At 37.4% G+C, this 26,112-nt stretch overlaps 1 pseudogene; it reads left to right on the top strand.

Annotated features, from left to right (window-relative positions):
• LOC113198041 (actin-related protein 2/3 complex subunit 2-like) overlaps positions 1-11,654 on the top strand; it is a 35,198-nt pseudogene extending 23,544 nt beyond the window's left edge.
• Positions 11,655-26,112: the final 14,458 nt, after the last annotated feature.

Genomic DNA, 26,112 nt, shown 5'->3' with positions numbered 1-26,112 from the left:
AACAGGATATGAAGAATAGTGTTGTTCTACTTTACAGGAGAAAGAAGAATATATTCTCAACAAAAAATACTAGCAATTTAACCCAGTAACATGTTGTGAGTATTATACATCATGACCAAATAGGGTTTATCGCAGAAATGCAGTATCATGGCCCCAAATAATCAAATGGATAGAAATAACACGTATCATTTCAGTTCAAACAGAAAAAGAATTTGATACAATCCAATACCATATCATGACTCTAAGAAACAGTGAAGTAGGAAACATAGGAAAGTTTCTTAACACTATAAAGGGCATTGGTGAAAAACTCATATGTAATATTATATACATTAGTTAAAGACTGAAAATATTCTCCCTAAAATCAAGAATGAAACAACAATGCTACTGTTGCTACTTTTATTCAATATTACTGAGAAAGACAACATGTAGAATGAGAGGGAAAATTTCCCAAGCATATGTCTGATAAGGGTCTAATATCCAGAACATATAAAGAACATAGCTCAACAACAACACAAAAAAACCAACTTTTTAAAAAGCAGTAAAACTGAATAGACATTTATCTAAGAAATAGCCAAAAAGCATATGTAAAGATAGTCAATATCATTAGTTATTAAGGTTGCAAAGGAAAAAAACATATTTTACACTCTCTCTCTGTCTCTCTCTCTTTTTTTTCTCCCCTGAGGTAACTATGTTTAATAAGACAGATATTCAGCTTCACTCTCAAAAACTTAAGATGCTTTACTGTTCTATTTTACATATAAATTATAGAATTTTGACTCCCATCAATGCTTTAGGAGATGACTGTAATTTGTTGGAAAAAGGAAAGTAACAAGTGTTATCAAAGATATGTAGAAATTGGAACCTTTGTGCATTGATGGTGCAAACGTAAAAATTCTTTGGGGAAAAGTTTGACAGTTCTTCATAAAGTTCAACATAGTATCACCATATTATCCAACAATTCTACTGCTTAGTCTACATGCACAAGAATTGAAACAAGTACTTAGATGAAAATGTGAATGTGAATTTTCATTATAGCACCATTCATAATAGACAAAAATAAGTCTAATGTCCATCAACATATGCATAGATAACAAAGTACAGTAGAATATACTTATACAATGAGATACTTTTCAGCCATGAGGGGAATGAAGAACTGATATGTGCTACAATATAAGTCTCAAAATCATCTGCTAAGTGGAAGAAGCCTCACGTAAAATACTATATGTGTCTTTCTTATGAAATATACAGAATATATATTCTGTATATTTATATATGTATATATATATTATATATATATATTCTGTATATTTCATAAGAAAGACTCATATAATATATATATATATATATATATATATATATATATATATATATATATAGAGAGAGAGAGAGAGAGAGAGAGAGAGAGAGAAAATTATGGTGTTTGCCCCAACCCAGGGTGAATGAGAATTGGAGTGATTGCTTTGTAAGTTTTCTTTTGGGGAAATGAAAACATTTTGGAACTAGATAGGGTTAATAACCATTATTGTACAACATTATGAATGTACTAAATGCCACCAAATTACACACTTTAAATTAGTTAATATAGTTTGTGAATTTTACTTCAATTAAAAACACAAAGAGGGAATGAGATCCTACAATGGTAAGACAGTGGAGAATAACTTAAACATTTTTGAGATGGGAAGTGATCACACTTGACACTTAAGAAGACATTTCGGCCAGAGGATAAAAAGTTCATTGGCAGAAAGAACAATAAAGGGAAGGGAGCAGGGGGTGAGGGGAGAGTAGGGGAAGAAAAGGTACTAGGGAAAGTAGAACAAGATATATGCTATGTTTTTATAATTATGTCAAAATGTATTCTACTGTCATGTATAACTGAAAAGAACAAATTTTTTGAAAGTTCATTAGGGAGAGAAAATATTTCATCCACAGGCAGTGACCAGACTTTCATGATTTAGTTTAGGATAATGAAAGTGGTGTTTAGTGTATGGAATTGGAAGAATAGAATTAAAAGTAGGAGTGAAACTTCCCAATGTGTATAAATTTGGCCTTTAAAAATCATTCATTTAAAGAAATATTTGGGTTTAAACTTGTCCATAAGCCAGATACTGTGTGGATATGCTTATATTCTTGATGGAGAATCAGGGTAGCACATGAAGAACAGGTACTAATAAAGAGGTAGCCTAGAACAGCTACACATGCCAGTAATCCCAGCGACTCAGGAGGCTGAAGCAGGAGGATCACAAGTTCAAAGCTAGCCTCAGCAACTTAAGGAGGCTCTAAGCAACTTAATGAGACCATGTTTCAAAATTTTTAAAATTTTTTTAAAGGACTGGGGATGTGGTTCAGTGGTTAAGTGCCTCTGGGCTCAATCCCTGATAACAAAATAATAATAAGGTAAAGACAATGACCAGAGGGAAAATGAGAGTCAAGTGACAGTGAATCAATGCTTTGCTTATTACAAACATAAAATAAAATTAGAGTCCATAAATTTTATGAAAATATTTTAAAATAATTGCCCTTCCTTTTCAATTTTGCTTCTTGGAAACTTTTTCCCTAGATTAATTTTAAACTCCTATTCTCTCATCTCATCTCTTAATACATCCTTCCATCTTTTATTTAGATTGATTCTAATTTCTTGCTATTACAATATGTACTTGAATTATTTCACAGATGCACAAATCACAGTTATACAACAAATTTCCCAAGGACAACTTGCATAACTTTGAAAGCTATTACCCTTTTGGCTTTTATCCAAACACAGTGTTTGACTTCTCAAAGGTTCAAATCTTTCATTTCCTTCAGGAATATTTGGAAGTTTTCCTTTCATGTTTTTCTCATTTCTAATTAAATTTTTTCCTATGTATTCCATCTCTCTTTTTTTGTAGCTACTATAAATGAAGGCTTCTCCATCTCTTATGGTCTAATGTTGCTGATGAATATAAGAAAATTACTGATAACCAAATTATGCTGTTACATGCAGTAATTCTTTACCCCTAGCCCCCATTTAGGTGGGGGCTTTATTAAAGCTCAGACTTGTTTTGAGTAGGAATTAAACTCCCCTCAATTTATCTTTTTGGCACTGTGGATGACTCCTCCACCTTCAAGCCTCTCTGGTTCACCTACTTTTTCTGACCATGCCACATGCTTTTTATGTTAATGTGGTTTTAGTCTTTTGCATTTATCTAGAGATAATAGCTACTTTCTTTCTGCTTTGCCATAGCATGTTACATAGATCTGGTCTTTATAGACTAGTCTGCTAATAATAGATTATGATCTTCCTGGATTTTAAGTTCCTTAAAGCCTCCAAATGGAATTTTTTCTAATTCCTATATTCCTTTGGTGTTGTGGATGAGTGCCTAGAATGTGGTATATATCGACTGAAGTACACATATTGATGTAGGTAGATAAGTAGGCAGGCAAATTGGTGTTTTAGTCAGCTTTTGTATCATCATAATCAAAATACCTTACTTATAGGGAAAAAAATTTATTTTGGCTCACAGTTGGCTGACTGCATTGCTCAGGGCCCAAGTGATAACACATCATGGGGAAGGGCCCAGTGGTGGACAGCTGGTCAGCTCGTGGCCACACCCCACCTGTCTACAGTTACCACACAGTCAGTTCATTTGAACTAGAGATTATAGTTCTCATAATGTAATAATTTCACCTCTGATTATTTCTGCATTAAAACAGGAGCTTTGGCAGGGGGGTTGGAGGAGCACCTTACATCCATACCAGAGCAGTAGGTATAGAGATAGAAAATTAAATACTAGATAGACAAATAGATAGTAGCTTCTGGACTTCAATGTTTTTAGACATTGGAAACATTTCAAAAAAAAATTTTAGGGACAAACACAAAATTCTTAGGTTTAATTTTTCCAATTCAGAGCATTAAAAAACATTATAAAACTTTGGTCTCCCTATCTACTTTCATTTTATATGAGAAAGAATGTATTAATCCCAAATTAATAAGAAGGACATGAATCTTAGACTAAAGCCTAGAACTTTAATTTAGATAAACTGGGTAAGAATGTGACAACAGCCTAGTTTTGATCTTCTCATTCCTTTTTCTGGAAATCTTACACAGAGAAATCAGGATAACAACAATACCAACCACAACAGAAAGTACATCCTCAGCAAAAGGACACTGCAAACATGCCCGTTATATTGAGGTGTGATCAAAGGGCTAGATTTGAGAAGTGGACCTAAGAAGCCACATTGGTACAGTCATGGTCTTGGGAGGGGTGGGAAACCGAGGGAGCTGGTTGTGCCCATCTCAGACTGACAGCTGACACTCACTCCTAAAATGCATGGTCTGGCCTTAGTGGGGAAGGCCATGAGCAATACTGAAATGGAAGAGAGCAATAACAGGAGAAGAGAAGGTGTGGATGGTGGGGGGGGCAGCATAGGAAGGGCTCAGGGGGGATCTGAGGTGACTAGATTAAAATGACATTTCTGAAAAAAGGAAAGGAAAGAAGGCCACACCTGGGCTCCTCCTTAGTCGTAGCTGGGGAAGCTCAAAGCTGTCAGGAATCTCACTCTTGTGAGAGCCAGAGGAGGTGAGAGTCCAGCAAGGCCCTATTGTAAAGAAATAGCTCATTTCTCATCACCAGAAGAGGTATACGGAGAACTATCCTATGTCCTTCCTCACACCACAGAGATCTTTAGCTAATGAGTAGTGTGGAGAAAACAATATGTTCTTATACGTATAAACAGAACATCCGAACCAAGAAACCCTAAGAAAGAATAAAAATAAAGTTATCATAAAACAAATGAAAATTATAACTTGAAATTCCTACATGCATTGGAAAAAAAATGAACACAACTCTTTTGACTTCTATGATGAAGTTGGATGAGAATGAGAACAAGGGGAAGAGACTGAAATAACTTGTCGAAAGTAATTCAGTCATAGCTTTATTTGTGATTCATTAATGGGGCAGCCTCCCTTCTATAAAATAGAATGATACTCGCATCTGGCCATAGTAGACAAGGGATTTGTAAGGGAACAAGGAAACAGAAAGACAATAGAAGAAACAACAGATTGGTTAACATCAGGTTACCTCAGGTTACTTCAGTATAAGGGTTAAAGAAGAGGGGACTTCCTTACCATGTAGACCAGATTTAGGTAGACTGGAACCTCCCATTTTCAGGAAAAAAAAATGTCTGTTTTGAGATCTGCTCCTTTAAAATTTTGGTTGAATTATGTGGCTTTTAGCATTTTGGTCTGATCTGGTCGCTTGGGACCAAATGCCGGCACTCCATCCAGAACAATGGCCTCCCATAATTTCTGTTTACCATGCTTGGTATGATATTGTGTGGTACGGTCAGGAAAAAGAAATGAATTTGTGAGGCTTAACTATATGTTGGGAGAAAAAAACTCATGCATGATTCTAGAAACTCTTCTGACAGATGAATTGTGAAGAGTTTATTTGCTATATTTCCTATTCTAAATAAGTCTGGGCTTCACAAAAAAAAAATGAAGGATCATTTAAGGATTTGAAAGAGAGTGAGCTAATTCAATCCATGTTTTTTGAAGATAGCTTTCGTTTCTTAGTTTCTTGAGTGAAAGATAAACTGTACAGGTAAGCAAGTGGTCACACACAACAAAGTCAGTTAAGAAACGATTGTGAAATTTCTGTTGACTTTTTTATCTATCACCTACTTACTGAGTATCTACAATATGCCAGGCCCCATCTAGGGCCTCTGAAAATAGCACTGAACCACAAAGGGTCCCTGGGCAAAGGTCGTGTACATCCCAGCGAGTTGAGACCTCTATCACAACAAATAGACACACACAGTGTCAGGTGAGTGTATGTGCTATGAAGACAAGTAAAGCTAGGCAATAGCACAAAGAATGAATGATGCTGGGGTGAAAAGGTCAGAGAAGACCCCTCACAGAAGAGGAACCCCCCTACTCCCGCCATTTGGGCTGAGACTTGAACAAAATGAACATGTAAGCCACGATTTGATCTCAGTGAGAAGATAGTATCTTGGCCGAAGTCGGGAGCTAGGGGTAAGTGTTAAACCAAAGTAGTTGGAGACTCTCCATTCATTGAGATAGTATTTAGGGCTGGGGATGTGGCTCAAGCGGTAGCGCGCTCGCCTGGCATGCGTGCGGCCCGGGTTCAATCCTCAGCACCACATGCCAACAAAGATGTTGTGTCCGCCGAGAACTAAAAAATAAATATTAAAAATTCTCTCTCTCTCTCTCTCTCTCTCTCTCTCCTCTCACTCTCTCTTAAAAAAAAAAAAGAGATAGTATTTAAACAAATCCTGGTGCAAATAGAAGAATCAAAATGACAAACAGAGATAGATGCTGGGTGTGGAGAGGCTAACTGTGAAAAGAGAGGCTGAGAAAAGAGAGACTTGAACACTGAAAGATTTGGAGGCTTCCAGTTACCTCCAGGCAGATTTAACCAGGGAAATGTCTTTTTTCTTCAGACGATAAATTCACTTTTGTGTCATGAACACAGACAAAAGAATGTGGCTCGTGGTAGTAATTAGCCAATCTTTTTTCCCACCATTCATTAGGAATAATCCTATTGCAATAGGAGGGAAAAAGAAAAACAGGAAGGGGGATGATTTGGCCACCAAATGCCTTCGAGAAAAAGGACCCAGTAAGTTGTTCCAGGAATGTAGTGTTACAGCCCCTCCCAGCTTAAAAGGGAATCTTGAGTTGACCCTCTTCGAAATTATTGTTCCTTGTAAAATGGTACAGCTACTCTGAAAAATCATTTGGCAGTTTCTTTAAAAAACTAAACATGCACTTCCCATATGACCTGCAATTGCACTCTAGGACATTTATTCCAGAGAAATAAAAAAAAAAAAAAAACATGCCCACGTAAAAACCTGTGCGTGATTGTTCACAGCAGCTTTATTTATAACTCTTAAAAATTAAACACAACCAAGATGTCCCTCAGTAGAGGAATGGTTGAACAATTATGGAACATTCCTACCATGGACTACTACTCAACAAGAAAAATATACAAGCTACTTTAAAAAAAAAAAAAAAAAAAAAAAAAAAACTTAACCTTTATTTGTTTTTATGTGATCCTGAAGATCGAACCCAGTGCCTCACCCCTGCAAGGCAAGTGCTCTACCACTGAGCCACAATCCCAGCCCAAGATAAAAGTGATTGATTGATACATGCAACAACTTGGATAGATCACAAGGGCATTGGGCTGAGTTGAAAACTCCAAGCTTGAAAGATCATACACTGTCTCTACACTCTCAACAAGAACGACGTAGAGGAAAAATTTATTTGGGTTCATGGTTTCAGAGGTTTAGTCCATTGTTGGCTGAGCCATTGCTCTGGGCCCAAAGTAAGGCAAAACATCATGGAAGCCAGGAAGCAGAGAGAGGGAAGGAGAAAGGGGCAGCAAGGAAGATGAACCCTTGCACTGCCATGCCCCCGGTGACCCACAGCCTCCAGCCATGCCCCTCTATTCCATTTGGCCATTCAAACCAGGATGAACTGATTAGGATAGCTCTGTCATAATCTAATCATTTCTCCTCTGACTATTCCTGCATTAATTCAGGAGACTCTTAGGAGATACCTCATATCTAAACCAGAACAGTACCTATGGTTTTGATATTTTACTGATCGCCTAAGATCTAACCATGGGGGAAACTGAATGAAGAGTACACTAGACCCATCTATACTGTTTTGATAATTTTTGTGAGTCCGTAATTTTTTAATAAAAAAAAAAGCTTTGAGATTTTTAAAACCCCCACTGAGGGTCTCTAGACCGAAAAGGAAAAATTATCAACCACTTATTTCTGATTCAGGAAACTTATACAAATTTAGAGTAAATTTTAATAAAGCATATTTGCATTTCACAGAATGTTATGGACTCTTCAGGGTCATCTAGAATAGCACACATTTTAATCAGAAATAATCTCTAAAATATCACTTTATGGCTTCTGAAAAAAAAATTGGAGTCTGATCTTTATGACAGACAGATTCAGGATAATTCAGAAGTAAATTCAGCTTTTGTTTTTGTTATTATTTGGATCTGGCATGTGTCCCCACCCCCATCCCAAAGTCTTATGGGTTTGTCCCAGTGCAGCAATCCATTGAAGGATTCGTGGTTTGAATGAACTTTTGGGAGGTGGTGAAATGTGTGGGAGATGGGACCTAGTGAAAGGCTGTAGGTCATGGGGACATGCCTTTCAGGACTGTATTCATCCCTGGCTCCTTTCCCTCTCCCTCTCTCTCACTGGCTTCCATGATCTGAATAGCTTTCTTCTTCCCCACACTTCTGCCATGATGCTCTGCCTTATCTCAGGCCAAAGCAATGGAATTGGCCAACCATGAAATTGTAAGCCAAAGTAAACCTTTCCTCCTCTAAGTTGCTCTTGTCAGGTGATTGGTCATGCAATGAAAAGCTAACTAAGGCTGTGTGGTCGTTTAAAAAATTACCTCTTCTTTTCATTCTTCCAGGTCAAAAAGATCAGTGAGGTATCCACTTGTAATTTAAGTTCAGGCCAGTCCACGCAGGGTGGCAAGAGCAATGTAGCTGTCTATAATGTAGCTTCAGGTTGCTTTTTCTGAATTATTATATTTGTAGAATGCTCCATAGTGGTAATTTCCCAATTTAAGAAAACCCACCTTCTGTCATATATATATATATAAAACCCTTGCTTTTTGACCATCCAATATTTGGGTGAATTATAAAGGTTTTGTTGCTGTTTTAAGATGGAGTCTCACTATGTTGCCCAGGCCAGCCTTGAATGCCTCAGCTCAGGTGATCCTCCTACATCAATCTCCCTCCTAAGTAGGAGGGATGAGAGGCATGTGCCATGTGCCAAGCTTAAGAGGTATTTAATTGCACTAATTCTCCCCTTGTGGAGGCCTTGTCATTCAGGATGCCAAGCTCAAGTGCCATCAACTCTTAAGTTTTCCCTGATCTCCCTCCCTCCACCCATTAGGATACAGAAGCCCCTGATCAACCATAGGGTTATTCCCAATAAATCCATCATAAGTTGCAAACATCATCACTGTAAAATTCACTTAATACACCTGATCTACCAATGAGTATCACAGCTTACCTTTAATGTGCTTAGAACACTTACATTAGCCTGCAGTTGGGCCAAAGCATGTAACATAACACCTATTTTAAAAGAGTATTAAGTATCTCACGTAATTTATTGAACACCCATATTCAAAACTGCTGGCAGAGGGGGTGTGGGGGTTGAGCAGACCAGTCGGTGAGGTCGGGGGCCAACCACCACCGTGATCCTGTGAACAACTGCCTCATCAAGGAGATGCTCATGCTCAAGTTCACGAATGCAGCTTCCAGAAACAAACCAGAAGCATTAGAAGTAACATTTGCAGATTCTCCTATTGTATTTCAAATCCTAATGGAGTCAAAATGAAAGTAATGATCTGTATTTCTTTGAATTCTACAAGGAACTTCAGGCACATGGTGCTGATGAGTTATTAAAGAGGGTTTATGGGAGTTTCTTGGTAAATCTAGAATCAGGATACAATGTCTCTTTGCTATTGTTATGGGTCTGAGTTTGTTGATACAAGTTATAGTTTATAGATTAGAAAATATAGATTAATAAAATAGTAAGTATAGCCATAGTGACTCCATCTTCTTTATAATTCCCATGTGAAAATGTTATATAAGTTGTTTTGAAAAAGAATGTTTTTTTTTAAAATGTTTTTCTGTGCTTCATACACCTGCAAATGTACTTGAACCCAGGATGTACAACAAAACTGTGCTCGAACCCACAATGTGGTTGTCTAATTCTGCTCTGCTAACTGCTTTTCTCAGCCCTTGTATCCTGCTTGTTTGCAATTTTTAGATTCCATAAGATGAGGTTTTCTTCCTTAAATATTAGAATCAATATTAGAACCCAATATTTTCTTCCTTAAATATTAGGCCACTTGGGCAGAAGTATTCCTGGCCAGGAAGGGATAGATAAAATAAGATTCTTTAATTTGTTTCAAATCTGGTCTTTGTGTGCTTTCTGAGCAGTCGTGCCATAACACTACATGACCTCGAAAATCTGCCTACGTCCAAGGATTTCACTGTACATCAGACTGGCATGTTGAAGCAAAAGTGTTTTGCCTCTGTCTTTGAGAAAAAATTCCAACTCCAAGAAGAGGGCAAGGAAGAAGAGAACAGGGCAGTTATCCATTATAGGGATGATGTGACCTTGTACATTGAATCTAAAAAGGACAGTCACAGTAGTCTTCCACTCAGCGTTTGAGGATGACAACGATGTGGTCATTGGAAAGGTGTTTATGCAGGAATTCAAAGAAGGACCCAGAGCCAGTCACACAGTCCCCTACCCCCCAACCCCACCTCACTCCATCTCACCCCCCTTTCTCTCTCTGTTTAATGTACTTTTAAAATTATTTATTTATTTTTATTCTAATTTGTTATATATGACAGCAGAATGCATTGCAATTCATATTACTCATACAGAGCACAATTTTTCATATCTTTGGTTGTATATAAAGTATATTCACACCATTCGTGTCTTCATACATGTACTTAGGGTAATGATGTCCATCTCATTCCTCGATCTTTTTTACCCCCCTGCTCCCTCCTTTCCCCCCACCCCTCTGCCCTATCTAGAGTTTGTCTAATCCTCCCAAGCTCCCCTCGTTACTCCACTATTAATCAGCCTCCTTGTATCAGAGAAAACATTTGGCATTTGTTTTTTTGGGATTGGCTAACTTCACTTAGCATTATATTCTCCAACTCCATCCATTTACCTGCAAATGCCATGATTTTATTCTCTTTTAATGAGAGGTAATATTCCATTATGTATGGAATATTACCACATTTTCTTTATCCATTCATCCACTGAGGGGCATCTAGGTTGGTTCCACAGTTTAGCTATTGTGACTTGTGCTGCTATAAACATTGATGTGGCTGTGTCCCTGTAGTATGCTGTTTTTAAGTCCTTTGGGTATAAACTGAGGAGTGGGATAGCTGGGTCAAATGGTGGCTCCATTCCCAGTTTTCCAAGAAATCTCCATACTGCTTTCCAGATTGGTTACACCAGTTTGCAGTCCCACCAGCAATGTGTGAATGTGCGTTTTCCCCCACATCCCTGCCAACACTTATTGTTGTTTGTATTCTTGACAGCTGCTATTTGTAATTATGATTTTTAATAGCTGCTAATTGCTAGAGATATTGAACATTTTTTCATATCAACTGAACAAAAGAAGATGATTGTATATCATCTTCTTGGAAGTGTCTATTCAGTTCCTTGGCCCATACATTGCTTGGGTTATTTTTGTTGTTGTTGTTGTTGTTGTTGTTGTTGGTGGTGGTGGTGGTGGTGGTGGTGTGTGTGTGTGTGTAAAGAGTTTTGAGTTCTTTATATATCCTAGAGATTACTGCTCTATTTGATGTGTGTGTGGTAAAAATTTGCTTTCATTCTGAAGGCTCTATTCACTTTGCTGATTGTTTCTTTTGCTGAGAAGAAATGTTTTAGTTTGAATCCATCCCAATTCTTTTTTAAATATTTATTTATTTAGTTTTTGGCAGACACAACATCTTTGTTTGTATGCTGAGGATCAAACCTGGGCCACACACATGCCAGGCGAGCGCGCTACCGCTTGAGCCACATCCCCAGCCCATCCCAATTCTTGATTCTTTATTTTAATTTTTGCCCTACAGGAATCTTATTGAGGAAGTTGGAGCTTATCCAACATCATGGAGCTTTGTGCCTACTTTTTCTTCTATTAGGTGCAGGGTCTCTGGTTGAATTTCTAAGTTCTTGATCCACTTTGAGAGTTTTTTTTAATATATATCAGTGACAAATCCTCTAAAGGAGAAATGAGGAAAACAACCCCATTTACAATAGGCTCAAAAATCCATAAAATACTTGGGAATCAACTTAACAAAAGGAGTGAAAGTACTGTACAGTGAAAAACTACAGAAACTCTAAAGAAAGAAATTAAAGAAGATCTTAGAAGATGGAAAGATCTCTCTTGTTCTTGGGTAGGCAGAATTAATATTGTCAAAATGATCGAAGCATTATACAGATTTAATACAATTTAAATCAAAATTCCAAAGACATTCCTCATAGAATTAGAAAAATCAGTCATGAAATTCATCTGGAAAAATAAGAGACCCAGAATAGCTAAAGTAATCCTTAGCAGGAAGAGTGAGGCAGGTGGCATCACTATACCAGAACTTAAACTATACTACAGAGCTATAGTAACAAAAATAGCATGGTATTGGCACCAAAACAGACTGATAGACCAATGATACAGAATAGAGGACACAGAGACTAACCCACAAAACTACAATTATCTTATATTAGACAAAGGTGCCAAGAACATGCATTGGAGAAAAGATAGCCTCTTCAAAAAATGGTGCTGGGAAAACTGGAAATCCATATGCAACAAAATGAAATTAAACCCCTATCTCTCACCATGCACAAAACTTACAACAATTTTTTATCCTCATGATCAAATGATTGACTGGGGCTATGGCTGGCTGCTGCCGCCCAGTATCCAGAGTTATCTACTGCATGTTGCTAGCTAGCTAGGGAAAAGACCAAACTTCAAGTTTCTAAGTATTATTTTTACTGGATTAATATTGCTTTTTGTACAATTTTTTGTCAAAAAAATATACTTTGAACTGTCATTTGGGGGCTGAATGTTAATTGCTTTTCTTCTACATGCCCACAACATGAGACTTACCTTCAGCCCGTAAGTCATTCAGCCATCTTTTACATATTCTAATAACATACCTGTGATTCCATTGAATTTTAAATTTTTTTCTGGCAAAAGCTCAATCTTAAAGTATTTACTATAGTTCTTCTAAAATAAGCAGGAAAGAAATGTTGGTTGCATCGAATTTATACAATCATATAATAAACTTCCCCATATGAAAATTCAGTCCCCAGGATTTAGAGGGTTCTGAATATTAAAGCTAGGAAGAAAATAATCCTTGGATTTCTAAACCACAAGCAGGCAAACTGAACTTAAGTAGGAAATTTAGTTGCAAACTGTAAAGCAAGCAGCTTCTTAGGGAAAGTGTGATTTGGACAAAACCTAATTTGAATGTAGATGCTCTAGACTAAGATTAGTGCATGGTGAGCATTTAGCATAGAGCCTGGCAAAGAGCTAGGACTCGGTAAACGCTACCTACTACACATTTCATCGATTGTTTTTTAAAATTTTTTTGATTTTTATTATTTTTTAAAAATACACAACAACAGTAGAATGCAGTACAATTCTTATCACACATATGGAGCACAATTTTTCATATCTCTGTATATAAAGTATGTTCACACCAATTTATTCTTTTATACATATATTTTGGGGGTTTTTTGCATTACAATTCTTAATACACATATATACCACAATTTTTTATATCTCTGTACATAAAGTATGTTACACCCAATTCAAGTCTTCATACATGTACTTTGTATAATGATGTCCATCACGTTCTACCATCTTTGCTAATCCCCTGCCCACCCCTCTTCCCTCTCTAGAATTAATTTAATCCTCCCGGGGCTGGGGATGTGGCTCAAGCGGTAGCATGCTCGCCTAGCATGCGTGCGGCCAGGGTTCGATCCTCAGCACCACATACAAAAACAAAGATGTTGTGTCTACTGAAAATTAATAAAATAAAATAAAATTCTTTATTTAAAAAAAAATTTAATCCTCCCATGCTCTCCCTCCAAACCCCACTAGGAGTCAGTCACCTTATATCAGAGAAAACATTTGGCACTTGTTTTGGGGGGATTGGCTAACTTCACTTAGCATTATCTTCTCCAACGCCATCTATTTACCTGCAAATGCCATGATTTTGTTCTTTTTTAATGCTGAGTAAAATTCCATTGTGTATATATACCAAATTTTTTTTATCCATTCATCCACTGAAGGACATCTAGGTTGGCTCCACAGTTTATCTATTGTGAATTGTGCTGCTATAAATATTGATGTGGCTGTGTCCCTGTAGTATGCTGTTTTTAAGTGCTTTGGGTATAGTCTGAGGAGAGGAATAGCTGGGTCAAATGTTGGTTCCATTCTCAGATTTCCAAGAAATCTCCATACTGCTTTCCAAATTGGCTGTACCAATTTGCAGTCCCACCAGCAATGTATGAGTGTGCCTTTTTCCCCACATCCTCGCCAACACTTGTTGTTGTCTGTCTTCATAATAGCTGCCATTCTGACTGGAGAGAGATGATATCTTAGAGTAGTTTTGATTTGCGTTTCTCTGATTGCTAGAGATGATGAGCATTTTTTTATATATTTTTTTATTGATTGTATATCCTAAGAAGTGTCTGTTCAGGTCATATAGGATAGCATAAAAAGACGAAATTTAAGAGTTATTGGGATAGAGGAAGGCATAAAGGCCCAAACCAAAGGAATTAGCAATATTGTTCAATGAAATAATATCAGAAAACTTTCCAGACATGAAGAATGAAATGGAAATCCAAATCCAAGAAGCCAACAGGATGCAGAACATGGAAAATCACAACAGATCCACACCAAGAACATTATAATGAAAATGCCCAACATACAGAATAAGGAGAGAATTTTAAAAGCTACAAGAGAAAGGAATCAGATTATATAAAGGGGTAAACCAATTAGGATAATGGCAGATTTTTCAACACAGACCCTGAAAGCTAGAAGATCTTGGAATAACATATTTCAAACTCTGAAAGATAATGGGTGCCAACCAAGAATCTTGTACCCAGCAAAATTAAACTTCAGATTTGAAGATGAAATAAAAACCTTTCATCGATTGTTAAGATGTACCATTTTGCACCTTTTATCCTGAAGATTTAGTATGCACTCTGCAAGCCATGGCATTTTACAATCTCTGTCATCCAGATGTAATCTTGATGGGGTTGTTTTAAAACCTTCCCATGACACCATTTAGTAAGATAAAGTAAGTACCAACAATTAAGTATTTGAGGTTCAGCAAAAATATGCAAATTATAATTGTGCCTGGTTACATCCTGATCTAGGGCCTGTCACAGAATTGGTGCAAATATGTGCTGAATAACAACTAATATGATAACCTTCAGTTATAATTTAAATTTTAAAATACCTCATAAATTGGAAATGCGTCTAAAAAACAAGAGCTCCTTTCCATTGGTAATGCCTATAAATGTCAGTAGAATGTCACCCTCATTCTGTCTCCTATTCAGACATTGGCATCACCAATTACTGCAGGAAAGTTGCACATTAGAAAGGCAGATGGTATTTTGCAAATATATGCATTGAAGGGACAAAAGCGTAAGTGCCAATGGGGCCTGGGGCCTGTCACCATCCCTTTTCTACACAATTGATCTGGAACTGCTTCCTGTTTTGTTTTGTTTGTTTTGTTTTAATTGAAAAATGCCTTCCCTGTGTTATTCACTTCCAAAAACCACATGCTACTTCATTTTTAAAAGTAATATGAATTTCTTGGTTACAATTATGAAGTAAACATGATTCAAGTGATTTTTCAAAGATTCACAATGTTGTACAGCCATTATGGAAAACATTATGGAGGATGATCAGAAAATTAAATGGAAGTATCATATGACCCAGCAATCCCACTACTGGGTTTATATCCAAAGAAAATGAAATCAATATGCCAAAGACATATCTACAGTCTCAAGTTTATTGCAGCATTCTTCACAATGAACAAGATATGATAACCCTCATGTCCATTAGAGGATAAGTAGATAAAGAAAGTGGGACACACACACACACACACAAAATAGAACATAATTCAGCCTTTAAAAGGAAAGAAATGCTGTCATTTGCAAAAACATTGATGAATCTGGAGGACATTATATTAAGTGAAATGAGCCAGGCTCAGAAAGGTAAGTACCACATGGTGTCACTTACATGCAAAAACTAAAAATGTCAAACTCATAGAAGCAGATCATAGAAATTGATCACCAGGGGATGGGACAGTGGTTGGGGAGCTGTTGATTAAAGGATGCAAAATTTAAATTGGATAAGAGCAAGTAAGTTCAAGAGATCTGTTGTATAGCATGATGATTATACTAAAAATGAGAATGTATTGTGTTCCTGAAAATGGCTGAATAGATTTGATTAAGTAGGTGAGAATGCATATGCTCAATTTAGCCATTCCACAATGTACACATATTTCAGAACGTTAATTCTACATAATTTTTATTTGTCAACCAAAAATTAATTATTTTTTTAAAGAATCACCATAGAATGGAGAAAGAGAGTATCAGAGGTCTTCTCTTAAACCTGATAAGTTGTATTTTCCAGTTTTCTCCCTTGATCTTGAAACTTTATAGAAATACTATAAAGAGAATTTTGTTTCATTTTCCAGAATGAAAGAGTTGAGGAACAAATATACCAATGTATACAAAGATGTGGAAAAAACTCTTCCTCTGCAATTCATCTCTTCTCTTTTACCACTGTCCCTAACCACACTCCCATGACTCAGACATTTTTATCTCTTTCTCATCCTACAAATCTAACCAGTCACTAAGCCCTAGACAATCTGCCTCTGTGATAGCACTGTCCTATCCCCATTTCCATATCGACCGTCAATTCAAGTTCAGGCTCTTTTTATGTGGCCCAGGCTATGCCAATCTTCTAGATCACTTCCTTTATCCCAGTCTTTCCTGTCCTGAGAATATTTCACACTGGTGCAAACGGATTATCAATTTCATATTCAACTATCACCTTCTTGGCTCCTTCTTGCTACCTTAGTGGCTAAAAGACATCCCACATCCAGTAGGTCCAAAACTGTGGCCCTGCTCTTCCTTTCAAGCCCTCATTTCTCAAAACCTTTTCATCTCAATAAATGTTGGACATCTCAAAATGAGCATGTTCAATTTACAACTCCCAATTTATGCTTTAAAACTCACTCTTCTGGTAGTCTTTTCCCATCGTTCCAGTTATCTAGAACAAAAATCTTAAGTCTTTTTTGATGCCTCTCTTATCCCCACATCTAACATTAACTGCATCAGGAAAAAAAAAATCTACTCTAATATCAAGGTAAACATTCCCAACCCAGCTACTTCTCAACACCTCCTTTGTGACTCCCATTGCTAGCTGGACTAAGCCATGGTCACCTTTTGTCTGGATTGCTGTCACACCCCCCCCTCATGGGTCTCCAACATTATATCTTTGGCACTATAAAATTTACCATTCTCATTATGTATCTATATGACCTTTTAAAAACATAAATAAGATTTACACCACTGTTTGAAACATGACAAGGCATTCAATTTCCTATAATGCTGATTCCCTTCCATCCTTTACATTTTTGTTGAAATGTCAACTTCACAATTAATAAAATGGCTTAATAAAATCAAACCTGCTCCACCACCCAGCATTCCTGAGCCCCCTTTCCCATGTTCTATCTTAATTTTTCATAATATTTCTTATCATCCCCTTATACACTGAATGACTTTCTAATTTATTAGTTTTATTTTCTTTCTCCCCCTCCTACAATAGAAGCTTCACAAGTACAGAAGTCTTTGTCTATTTTATTCATAGATATCCAATAATACCTATAAATGTGCTGGACACACTATAAACACTAAATATTTTTTAGTGGCCTGAATTAATTAAATGCCAACCAATTTGACATGGACTTTTTTAGGCATGGGAGAAAAACACCCTAACAAACTCTAACCTCCTTTCCCTTCCTCATCACTGACTTCAGTCATGAGTAGAATGCTCGTGTTTAGTTTTTGTGCAAATCAAATACTAGGAAAAAGGAATGCTTCCATAAAAAGAATCTTTAACTCTAGGTCACTTTTCCAAATTATGGTGCTAAAAAGGAGACTGTCATTTGCAGTCATTTCCAAGGTGCCTGCTTCACAGTTTCTAAGTCAAGATGGAATAGCACCATCTGCTGCCTGCTGATGTCCGTGAAAGGCCTTACATGGGACTTCTGTAAGCAGTTTGTTCTCTAATGCATTTTAATAGTTAGCTTTTTGAACTTTGCTGTGTCTCTCATGTTATCATACAAAACCTTCATCTGACAGTATGAATTTTCTCCTCCCCTTCTCCCCAAAGAGGCCAAGCACAAATGGCTTCTTCTTCTTCTTTTTTTTTTCCTGGAAATGTCCTTTTGAATACAGAAAAGACCTTGTCTGTAGAGTATATTATCCTTCAAATGCACTAAGATACTTTACCTGCATTTATTCTAGTTTTTTAAAGTTTATTTTGCAATTAGCATCAAAAAGAGTCTGTTTACCTGTTATTCTATAACTTACATAAATATAGTATATGCACAGAAGTGATTCATCCACGGAAATGTAGAAAATTTTATTTAATTTTTTTGGGGGGGCAGGCAAGTACTGGGGATTGAACTCAGGGGTTCTCGACAACCAAGGCACATCCCCAGCCCTATTTTTTGTATTTTATTTAGAGACAGAGTCTCACTGAATTGTTTAGCACCTTGCTTTTTATTGAGGCTGGCTCTGAACTCATGATCCTCCTGTCTCAGCCTCTGAAGCTGATGGGATTAAAGGTATAGGGTCTTGATTTAACATTTGAGCAGTCATCTTAAAAGGTAACAGCCATCTTATGAGATAAGTTTTGCTTTCCAGCACTTCCTCTTACGGGAACTCTCCCCACCCTCATTAGTGACCTACCCCATGGTACCATAACCCTAAACTAATCCCAGAAGGACACCACCCCTTTGCTCTGGAAAGCCCCATGGTACCATCAACCTAAGCCAATCCCATGCTATTCCCACCCGCCTAGCTCTGACACAAGCACCCAAGCCTATCCCACAGCACCACAGCTACAATTCCAAACCCCTACCCCACAAAAGCCCAACACCCGAACATCTCGGGGCCTCTCTCCTCTCTATAGAGAGGTGGGCTTTATTTGTCAGCTTAGAAAAATAAATTTTCGTGTGAATCTCTGCCTGGTCTCTGTCTTTGATTTCTCGCTTGCCTGTCTCTTGCTTTCTCACTTTCCTTTCAAAAAGAGTCCTTTCAACAGGAATGTGCTATTTCTAGTTTTCTGGCATATTAGCCATTGAACATTATAATTAACAGTCATAAGTAAGACAGTAAGATATTTCCTTCCAGTAAAAATACACTTCTTAGGACCTGATTTTTAAAAATGCTAATGTCCCTCTTTTTCTCCATAAAGGATTACTGCATTCATTGTTTATCATAGGGTCTATTAAACAGAACCAAGTTTGTTCCATCTTAGAACCACTGGTGTTGTAGGGACAGATGAGACAAGGCACCAAAGATAGCAGGAAACAGTTTTATTTGGCTGCAGCCAGGTTTAGAAGGCACAGCTTTTGCTGTGATCAATCAATCCCCTGAATCCCACCCGAGTTCAGGGAGTTTCAGAACTTTATACCCAGCATGTAAGGGGAGGGGCTCAGAAGTTCACAGTCTGCAGAAGTTCACATAAAAGCAGCTTTTTCTTTCACTGTTTTGGGCAAGTTAACTCTTCAAGGACAACACCTGAGAAGGGGAGAGCTTCTTCTCCCCTTTCTTTCCTCCCCCTGCCAGCTGTTACCATGGAGCCCAAATGGTAACTTCTCTTGTTTTAGAAATGTAGACATCTCTGTGAAGCCCCAGCTCAAGGCCAGAGGCCTTGTTTACACATTTCTACAAACTACTAGAGTGGTGGTATTGTCCGGGCCAGTGGCCACGTAAAACAGGGCAACACAAAAATAAGAAGTCTATCTACATTGAATTCTTTTGCAGAGACTCCTTTGCTGACAGTCCTAAAATCAGCCATGATGAAGATTTCTGGAGAAGCCCAGTTAAAACTTTTCTGTGGAGAAAGGGGGCACCACTACACTGGTTCATCCTACAAATATTTATTGAATGCCTACTGTGTGTACTATTATAGGTGATAGTGATCCAATAGAATCCCAAACTGACAGCTTCCCTGTCTTCAAGGTTTTATTCCAGGTGTTGGATATTGTTTATGTAGTGTTAGAAGACAGACATCTCTGTCCTCCTGGCAACTGGTATAGGGAGAAACAATCAATAAGCAATATGAATAAAATATGTAATGTATTGAATGGTGTCAGATTGGATTGTTTGCCCGCCTCAATTCATTTGTTGAAGTACTAGCCCCCAGTACCTAAGAAAGTGACCAATTAGGGTCATTATAAATACAATTAATTAGGGCAAAGCAAGGTCATAGTGGGGTACAGCAGGCTTCTAACCCCATATGTTTGGTGTCCTTATTGAAAAGGAGACACACTCATACATGCACATCATCTAAACATGAAGACAGAGTTCTGTGTGTTGGACGTACAAGCCAAGGGATTCCAAAAATCACCAACCAACTGCCAGAACTGGGAGAGAGGTATGGAAGAGATCATCTCTTAACAAACCTCAGACCAACCTGCTGCCACCTTGATGTCAGACTTCCTGCGTCTGCAACTGAGATACTATGTTTCTGTTGTTCTAATTCACCTACTTTGAGGTACTTAGATGTGGCACATGTAGGAAACTGATTAAATGGTGGCAAATTCTACAGGAAAATAAATTAAAGCAGGGAAAGAGAAGAAGGTACATGGATGCTGCCATTTAAAGTCAGAGTTACTATCTGAGTGTCTGCCTAATGGGGATGGTGGGTTTCCTTTTGGGGTGATAAAAAATGTTTTAGAATCAGCTAAAGGTCATAGTTGCATAATGCTGCAAGTACCCTACATGAACACTGAAAGAGAGATAATGTATGTTACGTAAATTTCATTTCAATTTTAGAAAACAGAGTGGCCAAAGAAGTCCTCTCTGGCAAGGTGAAATTTTAGTGAAGACTTGAAGATATAAACTCCACAAAGACAAGAAATACAGATTGGTTCATTTTCTCCCTACAGTAGGTATTCAGTATATATGTATCGTACTGTTAAATCAGCAAAGATGGAGAAGGGACTGCACCTTTTAGTCTGAAGAGTATGAGCTGGAAAGTGACTTACATTTGAAAAAGAAAAACAAACAAGCAAACTTTTCATTGTGTACATGTTTTGTGCCAAATAAAGAAAAATGAACCAATAAGCTTCCATCCATATATCACCTAGCTTCAACAATCATCAATATTTTGCCCATCTTATTTCATCTCCCTTTACCCCATTTGGCTCCAGTGTTTAGATTTCAAATATCACATCATTTTACTTGTAAATACTTCATTATGTTTCTTAAAAGTAAGCCCTTCGATTCACATATTTGTAGCATCACTCTAGCAATGTGCTGGGAATTGACAGAGAAGTGGAAAAGTTAAAGACAGGACCTAGGTAAATTTTGCAATTATCCAGGTTAGAGTAGATGAGAGAAGAGAATGAGTAATTTGCCAATGACTTGGATGTGACATGAAAATAAAGATGGTCACAAAGATGATGCCAAGGTTTGGGGGCTGAGAAACTGGAAGAATGGAATTGCCCTTAAGTGAAATGAGACCAATAGGTTGAGGTGGTGAGAAGGTGTGGACAGGAGTCAATTTGGATCAAGTTAATGTTGAAAAAAACACTACATGGAAGGAACTGAGTGGTTTAACTCCGAAGCATCAAACCAATACAACTTTTAGTAAGTTCATGATGGTGTCTTGAGAGTAGAAGCAAAAACTGGTCCTATATCTTATGTGACAGAGAGTATTGCCCCCAATAACTCTTCTCCACTTCCGCCATGGTTATGTTATTTTTTGCTGCTACATGACTCCCCAGGATAAGGGTTACATTCTCCAGCTGCCCACAGAGCCGAGTGTGGCTATTTGAATAACTCTGGCCAGTGGGATATAAATAGACATGAAGATGAGGGACCTTTTTATGAGATAACTGGTGTGCCCTGTGTCCATTACTCTTTGCCACTTTGTCCCTAATACTCAATGTGTAGATATCACATCTGACTGTAGCTCTGTTGTTCCAGCTGCCATCTTGAATGAAGAGGATGGGGACTATTCCCTCAGGAATTCCCCAAAAAGTGTTTAGGCCTTTTAGGCTTCGGTAGAACAGATTCACCATATCATCCTCAATGTCAATTCCCTGGACATTTTTTGTGAGACAGTAATAAATTTGTGTGTCATTTACAATTTTTCTATTTCAGTTATAGCCACAACTGATTCTAACTAATACAATTGGGAATTATAGCTGGAAATTATTTATTCCAATTCTTTATAGATAAGGAAACTGAGAATCCAAGACAGCCAATTTATATGAAATATCCAGTGTGCATAGCTGAACTCTCTACATATTTGTTGTTCTCCTAAGTTTTAGCTTTCTATGCTAGCCTACACATAAAATTTCTCAATATAGATTTTACAGGAAAAAAAGCATTAGTAACAGGTGGTTGCTTCTAATAGGTCAGAAACCAGCTCTTCCCAAATCCTCCCCTTCATTTATCATCTTCTAGCCTAGGAAGAAAGAAGATCCCACATATATAGTGCCAGAAGATAATAACCAATGTAAAGACTAATACAACTAGGGAGAAGACTAATAATAATTTGAGCAAATTAATAATAATAATAGCTACCAGTTACTAAACATATCCGAGGTCCCAAATTCTAAGACTTTTACTGGGATAATCTCATTTAATCCTTACGAGAATTGTATAAAGCATTATTAACACCTTCATTTTTCATACGAGGAAACTCGAGTTTCAAGAAATTGGCTGACTTTCCCAAATGTGCACAATTGGTGAACTGCCGATTGACAAAAGTATTTCCACTTCATGGACCCACAGTGTTTTCCTCAGCTTTTTCGCTGCTGTGACCAGAACAACTGTAAGGAGTAAAAGTTTATTTGGGGGCTCACGGTTTCAGAGATCTTAATCCATAGAAGGACCAGTTCCATTCCTTGGGGATCAAAGATCAAGGTGAGGCTGAACATCATGGCAGGAGAGTGTGGCAAAGGAAAGCAGCTCACATCAGGAAACAGAGAGAGAGACTGCACTGGCCAGATACAAATATATTCCCATAGCCACGCCTCCAATTAGTCACTTCCTCCAGCCACACCTCACCTGCCTCTAGCTACCACTCAGGTAATCCCATCAGGGAATAATTAACTGATTGGGTTAAGACTCTCACAATCCAATCATTTCTCCCCTGAACCTTCTTGCATTGTCTCACAGGTGAGTTTTTTGGGGGGACACCACTTCTAAACCAAAACACACAGAGAGGACACAAGCTAACTTACCATGCTCCGGATGCCCTCTACCCATGGCCAAAGGCATTCCATGTGCAAGCCTTGACCATGTGCAAGCATCTCACAAACACTCAGCCCAAGACAGCACACATTACCGTTCTCCTGCCAAAGTTCTAATTGGACTAATTTCAGTGTAAATGTTGGGCCCATCTTATCCCTTCATTTTGGCTAACTGCACAAAGAAAGTTACAAAGAGGGAAAAGAAACGATTGAAATAATTCAGTTCAGTGTTGACAGCCTATTTCAAACTGCCGATTGTTCAAATGTTCACCCACATAAACCAGTTTAATAATGTTCACCCACATAAAGCCTGTTAATACTGACCAAAATCGTGCCTCCATTGCCAGAAATCTGAATAGAAATACATACATAGAAGAGGGCTTTTTCCCCTTTCTCTTTTAAAAGCTATACCTTCAGTGGAAGAAAATAATACCACTCCCTACTGTGTAAGATAGACTCACACTAAATATAGTTTTAAATTTTAAGTAATTTTCATTTCACTGCATGTTTTTCTTTTCTTTTTTCTGTTTTCCTTGTGTTTTTTGTTGTTTTAATTTTGTTTTGTTTTAAAAAAGCTCTTTATTAGAAAGAAAAGATAAATAATTACACAGATTTCATCACAAGTAAACCTTCACATACTTAATTTAGAAAATGATTCAAAAAAAGAAAAGAATGTAAATTTATTATCCAGTAATTAGGTTAAGCATGAAAATATAGTTAAAACTAATTGACAAAGGAAATACCCAAATGCTCAACATGTGCCCCTCATTATGGCACACATTAAGCCTCTCGTTAATTAACCTCAGACCCTTTATAGCATATTACAGATAAATGTTTGGAATGCAGCTCCAACCAATCTTTTAATTCCTCAAGACAGTAAGGAAGAGGATTGTCTGATTGGACCAATGAATTGTATTTGGCTATTTCTATGGTTGGTTGCTTTAGATGTACTCATCAATAGTCATAAGAGTCTATACATATCCCTTATTTATAAATACCAAATCACTTGAATCATAGTCTTTCCGCCTTTCAAACATCATCATCTATCTCAAAATAATATACAAAGTTGACAAATGAAGAAATAGCAATATAAACATACTTAAGGGCATGGAAATAACTCTCTAGGACCCCGCTGGAGCTAAAAGACGTTGCCTCCGGGGAGCAGAATTGGGTGTGAAGAGTGGAGCCCGGATTAAGTGATTTCATAAAAACCGCTCAGAAAGCACTCAGTAAAAAGTTGGACACTGTTACAGTCACTATTGTTAGTATTACTATTATTATAGACTTGTCTATATTATTTGATATTTTACTTCCTATAGAGTTAATTTGGCTTAATTTCCTTTATTTTAAATGAAATGACACAGAAACAAAGATGCTGACTTACTGAGGGATAGTAGGACTTAGAAGTTTATGAAACTATTCAGATTGTTTTTCCAGTGGTCCCACTTCATAAATGAGAAAATTAAGGTATGGACCACCTCAAGCTCTCGTTCCCCACTTCAAACCCTCTGCCAACAGCTCCATCTCATCTGTAGAGGACATGCAAATGTGCCTGTTGGTACCCTGACTACAGAGAGCTAACAGATGGATGACTCCAAAAATGCTGTGCTCCAGACCCACCATGGAGTTGGAGCTGTGGCCATGATTCCCGCATAGCACTGCCGCGGGAGTCCCTTCTTTCCTTCACAGAGGTCATACTCCAAAGTTCTCACAGCCTCTTCTATTTTCCTCCCCATTTTTTGAAAATTTTTCCCCAATAAGAAACACTGACCTCAAAAAATTACTCTTTTAAAAGAACCCAAGTTGATAGGATCTATATATAGAATAATTCTTTCTAGATGTTCACCTGTGAGTGGCATCATGCAGGATTTGCCTTTCTAGGCCTGGATTATTTCAACTTCACTTAATGTTCTCCAGCTCCCTGCATGTTGAACAGGATTGCATCCTTTTTGTGGTGGATTCCATGGTGTATAGAGACCTCACTTTATCCATTCATCAGTTGGATGGCCACATAGATTGCTTCCCTTTCTTGGCTCCTGTAAATAGTGCTGCAATAACCACAGGAGTGCACATGTCTCTTCAACATACTGGTTTCATTTTCTTTGAATATATACCACATTCAGCAGTGGGACTGCCGGATCATAGCTCTGTTTTCTATTTTTCTAAGCACTTCCAAACTATTTTCCATAAAGTCTACTCATTTACATTTCCACTAACAGTGTACAAGTGTTCCCTTTCCTCCACATCCTCACCAGTGCTAATAATTTTAGTCTTCTTGGAAATACCTATTCCAGGAGGAGTGAAGTGATATTGTGATTTTGATTTTTATTTCCCTGATGATTAGTGATGTCAAGCATTTTTTTTTCACATACCCATTTTCCATTTGTATATCTTCTTTTGAAAATGTCTTTTCAGGTCTTTTGCACGTTTTTTTATTGGATTACTTGTTTCTTTGCTATGGAGTTGTTTGAGTTCCTTTGTACTCCGGATATCAACTCCTTGTCACATGTATGATTTGCAAATATTTTCTCTCTTGATGTAACTTACGTCCTCACTCTGTTGATTGTTTCCTTTGCTATTTCAAAGCTTATGAGTTTGATGTAATCCCATTTGTCTACTTTTGCTTTTTCTTCCTATGAATTTGGGGTCTTATTAAAAATATTTGTATATTCCAATATCCTGAAGTGTTTCCCATATATATTACCCTAGTAGTTTCACAAATATGTCTTTAATCTTCTTTGATTTAGTTTTGTAACTAGAGATAGAAGTCTAGTTTCAGTCTCTTGCAAGTGGATATCCAATTTTCCCAGCACTGTTTGTTGAATAGACTGTCCTTCCACCAATGTGTGTTCTTAGCAACTAACTTTATTGAAGAGCCATTAGCTCTACGTGCATGTATTTTTTTCTGGACTTTCTATTATGTTCCATTCATCTTTATGCCTATTTTTATGCCAACACCATACTGTTTTGATTACTATAGCCTTGGTGTACATTTTGAAGTCAGGCATTATACTGCCTC

Source organism: Urocitellus parryii, chromosome 10 (genome assembly GCF_045843805.1).
Source record: "Urocitellus parryii isolate mUroPar1 chromosome 10, mUroPar1.hap1, whole genome shotgun sequence".
NCBI classification, from domain to species: domain Eukaryota; kingdom Metazoa; phylum Chordata; class Mammalia; order Rodentia; family Sciuridae; genus Urocitellus; species Urocitellus parryii.
The sequence above is the reverse complement of the archived record's forward strand: the minus strand, read 5'-3'. Positions and strand labels throughout refer to the sequence as shown.